We start from the raw sequence: 5,986 nt of genomic DNA, 5'->3' as shown, positions 1-5,986 counted from the left end.
TTTATGGCTGAGTAATATTCCATTGTATATATGTACCACATCTTCTTTATCCATTCGTCTGTTGATGGGCATGTAGGTTGCTTCCATGACCTGGCTATTGTAAATAGTGCTGCAATGAACATTCGGGTGCATGTGTCTTTTTGAATTACGGTTTTCTCTGGGTATATGCCCAGTAGTGGGATTGCTGGGTCATATGGTAATTCTATTTTTAGTTTTTTAAGGAACCTCCATATTGTTCTCCATAGTGGCTGTATCAATTTACATTCCCACCAACAGTGCAAGAGGGTTCCCTTTTCTCCACACCCTCTCCAGCATTTGTTGTTTGTAGATTTTCTGATGATGCCCATTCTAACAGGAGTGAGGTGATACCTCATTGTAGTTTTGATTTGCATTTCTCTAATAATTAGTGATGTTGAGCATCTTTTCATGTGCTTCGTGGCCGTCTGTATGTCTTCTTTGGAGAAATGTCTATTTAGGTCTTCTGCCCATTTTTGGATTGGGGTGTTTGTTTCTTTGATATTGAGCTGAATGAGCTGTTTATATATTTTGGAGATTAATCCTTTGTCCGTTGATTCATTTGCAAATATTTTCTCCCATTCTGAGGGTTGTCTTTTCGTCTTGTTTATGGTTTCCTTTGCTGTGCAAAAGCTTTGAAGTTTCATTAGGTCCCATTTGTTTATTTTTGTTTTTATTTCCATTACTCTAGGAGGTGGATCAAAAAAGATCTTGCTGTGAATTATGTCAAAGAGTGTTCTTCCTATGTTTTCCTCTAAGAGTTTTATAGTGTCCAGTCTTATATTTAGGTCTCTAATCCATTTTGAGTTTATTTTTGTGTATGGTGTTAGGGAGTATTCTAATTTCATTCTTTTACATGTAGCTGTCCAGTTTTCCCAGCACCACTTATTGAAGAGACTGTCTTTTCTCCATTGTATATCTTTGCCTCCTTTGTCATAGATTAGTTGACCATAGGTGCGTGGGTTAATCTCTGGGCTTTCTATCTTGTTCCATTGATCTATGTTTCTGTTTTTGTGCCAGTACCATACTGTCTTGATTACTGTAGCTTTGTAGTATAGTCTGAAGTCAGGGAGTCTGATTCCTCCAGCTCCATTTTTTTCCCTCAAGACTGCTTTGGCTATTCGGGGTCTTTTGTGTCTCCATACAAATTTTAAGATGATTTGTTCTAGCTCTGTAAAAAATGCCATTGGTAATTTGATAGGGATTGCATTGAATCTGTAGATTGCTTTGGGTAGTATACTCATTTTCACAATGTTGATTCTTCCAATCCAAGAACATGGTATATCTCTCCATCTGTTGGTATCATCTTTAATTTCTTTCATCAGTGTCTTATAGTTTTCTGCATACAGGTCTTTTGTCTCCCTAGGTAGGTTTATTCCTAGGTATTTTATTCTTTTTGTTGCAATGGTAAATGGGAGTGTTTCCATAATTTCTCTTTCAGATTTTTCATCATTAGTGTATAGGAATGCAAGAGATTTCTGTGCATTAATTTTGTATCCTGCAACTTTACCATATTCATTAATTAGCTCTAGCAGTTTTCTGGTGGCAGTTTTAGGATTCTCTATGTATAGTATCATGTCATCCGCAAACAGTGACAGTTTTACTTCTTCTTTTCCAATTTGTATTCCTTTTATTTCTTTTTCTTCTCTGATTGCCGTGGCTAGGACTTCCAGAACTATGTTGAATAATAGTGGTGAGAGTGGACATCCTTGTCTCGTTCCTGATCTTAGAGGAAATGCTTTCAGTTTTTCACCATTGAGAATGATGTTTGCTGTGGGTTTGTCATATATGGCCTTTATTATGTTGAGGTAGGTTCCCTCTATGCCCACTTTCTGGAGAGTTTTTATCAGAAATGGGTGTTGAATTTTGTCAAAAGCTTTTTCTGCATCTATTGAGATGATCATATGGTTTTTATTCTTCAATTTGTTAATATGGTGTATCACATTGATTGATTTGCGTATATTGAAGAATCCTTGCATCCCTGGGATAAATCCCACTTGATCATGGTGTATGATCCTTTTAATGTGTTGCTGGATTCTGTTTGCTAGTATTTTGTTGAGGATTTTTGCATCTATATTCATCAGTGATATTGGTCTGTAATTTTCTTTTTTTGTAGTGTCTTTGTCTGGTTTTGGTATCAGGGTGATGGTGGCCTCATAGAATGAGTTTGGGAGTGTTCCTTCCTCTGCAATATTTTGGAAGAGTTTGAGAAGGATGGGTGTTAGCTCTTCTCTAAATGTTTGATAGAATTCACCTGTGAAGCCATCTGGTCCTGGACTTTTGTTTGTTGGAAGATTTTTAATCACAGTTTCAATTTCATTACTTGTGATTGGTCTGTTCATATTTTCTGTTTCTTCCTGATTCAGTCTGGGAAGGTTATACCTTTCTAAGAATTTGTCCATTTCTTCCAGGTTGTCCATTTTATTGGCATAAAGTTGCTTGTAGTAGTCTCTTAGGATGCTTTGTATTTCTGCGGTGTCTGTTGTAACTTCTCCTTTTTCATTTCTGATTTTATTGATTTGAGTCCTCTCCCTCTTTTTCTTGATGAGTCTGGCTAATGGCTTATCAATTTTGTTTATCTTCTCAAAGAACCAACTTTTAGTTTTATTGATCTTTGCTATTGTTTCTTTGTTTCTATTTCATTTATTTCTGCTCTGATCTTTATGATTTCTTTCCTTCTGCTAACTTTGGGTTTTGTTTGTTCTTCTTTCTCTAGTTTCTTTAGGTGTAAGGTTAGATTGTTTACTTGAGATTTTTCTTGTTTCTTTAGGTAGGCTTGTATAGCTATAAACTTCCCTCTTAGAACCGCTTTGCTGCATCCCACAGGTTTTGGGTCGTCGTGTTTTCATTGTCATTTGTCTCTAGGTATTTTTTGATTTCCTCTTTGATTTCTTCAGTGATCTCTTGGTTATTTAGTAACGTATTGTTTAGCCTCCATGTGTTTGTCCTTTTTACGTTTTTTTCCCTGTAATTCATTTCTAATCTCATAGCGTTGTGGTCAGAAAAGATGCTTGATATGATTTCAATTTTCTTAAATTTACTGAGGCTTGATTTGTGACCCAAGATGTGATCTATCCTGGAGAATGTTCCGTGCGCACTTGAGAAGAACGTGTAATCTGCTGTTTTGGATGGAATGTCCTATATATATCAATTAAATCTATCTGGTCTATTGTGTCATTTAAAGCTTCTGTTTCCTTATTTATTTTCATTTTGGATGATCTGTCCATTGGTGTAAGTGAGGTGTTAAAGTCCCCCACTATTATTGTGTTACTGTCGATTTCCTCTTTTATAGCTGTTAGCAGTTGCCTTAAGTATTGAGGTGCTCCTATGTTGGGTGCATATATATTTATAATTGTTATATCTTCTTCTTGGATTGATCCCTGGATCATTATGTAGTGTCCTTCCTTGTCTCTTGTAACATTCTTTATTTTAAAGTCTATTTTATCTGATATGAGTATAGCTACTCCAGCTTTCTTTTGATTTCCATTTGCATGGAATATCTTTTTCCATCCCCTCACTTTCAGTCTGTATGTGTCCCTAGGTCTAAAGTGGGTCTCTTGTAGACAGCATATATATGGGTCTTGTTTTTGTATCCATTCAGCCAGTCTATGTCTTTTGGTTGGGGCATTTAATCCATTCACGTTTAAGGTAATTATCGATATGTATGTTCCTATGACCATTTTCTTAATTGTTTTGGGTTTGTTTTTGTAGGTCCTTTTCTTCTCTTGTGTTTCCCACTTAGAGAAGTTCCTTTAGCATTTGTTGTAGAGCTGGTTTGGTGGTGCTGAATTCTCTTAGCTTTTGCTTGTCTGCAAAGCTTTTGATTTCTCCATCAAATCTAAATGAGATCCTTGCCGGGTAGAGTAATCTTGGTTGTAGGTTCTTCCCTTTCATCACTTTAAGTATATCATGCCACTCCCTTCTGGCTTGCAGAGTTTCTGCTGAGAAATCAGCTGTTAACCTTATGGGAGTTCCCTTGTATGTTATTTGTCGTTTTTCCCTTGCTGCTTTCAATAATTTTTCTTTGTCTTTAATTTTTGCCACTTTGATTACTATGTGTCTCGGCGTGTTTCTCCTTGGGTTTATTCTGTATGGGACTCTCTGCGCTTCCTGGACTTGGGTGGCTATTTCCTTTCCCATGTTAGGGAAGTTTTCGACTATAATCTCTTCAAATATTTTCTCTGGTCCTTTCTCTCTCTCTTCTCCTTCTGGGACCCCTATAATGCGAATGTTGTTGTGTTTAATGTTGTCCCAGAGGTCTCTTAGGCTGTCTTCATTTCTTTTCATTCTTTTTTCTTTAGTCTGTTCTGCAGCAGTGAATTCCACCATTCTGTCTTCCAGGTCACTTATCCGTTCTTCTGCCTCAGTTATTCTGCTATTGATTCCTTCTAGTGTAGTTTTCATTTCAGTTATTGTATTGGTGATCTCTGTTTGTTTGTTCTTTAATTCTTCTAGGTCTTTGTTAATCATTTCTTGCATCTTCTCAATCTTTGCCTCCATTCTTATTCCGAGGTCCTGGATCATCTTCACTATCATTATTCTGAATTCTTTTTCTGGAAGGTTGCCTATCTCCACTTCATTTAGTTGTTTTTCTGGGGTTTTTTCTTGTTCCTTCATCTGGTACATAGCCCTCTGCCTTTTCATCTTCTCTATCTTTCTGTAACTGTGGTTTTTGGTCCACAGGCTGCAGGATCGTAGTTTTTCTTGCTTCTGTTGTCTGCCCTGTGGTGGTTGAGGCTATCTAAGAGGCTTGATGGGAGGCTCTGGTGGTGGGTAGAGCTGACTGTTGCTGTGGCGGTCAGAGCTCAGTAAAACCTTAATCCACTTGACTGTTGATGGGTGGGGCTGGGTTCCCTCCCTGTTGCTGTGGCGGTCAGAGCTCAGTAAAACCTTAATGCACTTGACTGTTGATGGGTGGGGCTGGGTTCCCTCCCTGTTGGTTGTTTTGCCTGAGGCAACCCAACACTGGAGCCTACCGGTGCTCTTTGGTGGGGTTAATGGCAGACTCTGGGAGGGCTCACGCCAAGGAGAACTTCCCAGAACCTCTGCTGCCAGTGTCCTTATCCCCACGGTGAAACAGAGCCACTACTCGCCTCTGCAGGAGACCCCCCCAACACCAGCAGGTAGGTCTGGTTCAGTCTCCCCCAGGGTCACTGCTCCTTCCCCTGGGTCCCGATGCACACATTACTTTGTGTGTGCCCTCCAAGAGTGGGGTCTCTGTTTCCCCCAGTCCTGTCAAAGTCCTGCAATCAATTCCCACCAGGCTTCAAAGTCTGATTCTCTAGGAATTCCTCCTCCCGTTGCCGGACCCCCAGGTTGGGAAGCCTGACGTGGGGCTCAGAACCTTCACTCCAGTGGGTGGAATTCTGTGGTATAAGTGTTTGCCAGTCTGTGAGTCACCCACCCAGCAGTTATGGTATTTGATTTTACTCTGATTGCGCCCCTCCTACCGTCTCACTGTGGCTTCTCCTCTGTCCTTGGACGTGGGGTATCCTCCTTGGTGAAGTCCAGGGTCTTCCTGTCAATGATTGTCCAGCAGCCAGTGGTGATTCTGGTGCTCTCGCAAGAGAGAGTGAGAGCACGTCCTTCTACTCCGCCATCTTGGTTAATCTCCCCCAACATCTTATATCACCATCATACATTTGTCATAGTTAATGAAGCAATATTGATACAATATTACTAAAAACACCCGAATTTATTTGGATTTCATTAGTTTTTCTTTTTCCTGATCCAGGATCCTATCAAAGACATATTATATTAAGTCCCAATCATGTCTCCTTCAGGCTCCTCTGGCTGTGACAGTCCCTCAGACTTCCCTTGTGTTTGATGACCTTGATGTTTTGAGTACTCCTCAGGGATATTGTAGAATGCCTCACTATTCGAGTTGGGTTTTGGGGAAGAAGACCACAGAGATGAAGTGACATTCTCCACATATAAAGGGTATATAGGGGCTTCCCTGGTGGCGCAGTGG

This window comes from Balaenoptera musculus, chromosome 11 (assembly GCF_009873245.2).
Source record: "Balaenoptera musculus isolate JJ_BM4_2016_0621 chromosome 11, mBalMus1.pri.v3, whole genome shotgun sequence".
Lineage (NCBI taxonomy): Eukaryota > Metazoa > Chordata > Mammalia > Artiodactyla > Balaenopteridae > Balaenoptera > Balaenoptera musculus.
Note: the sequence above shows the minus strand (reverse complement) of the source record.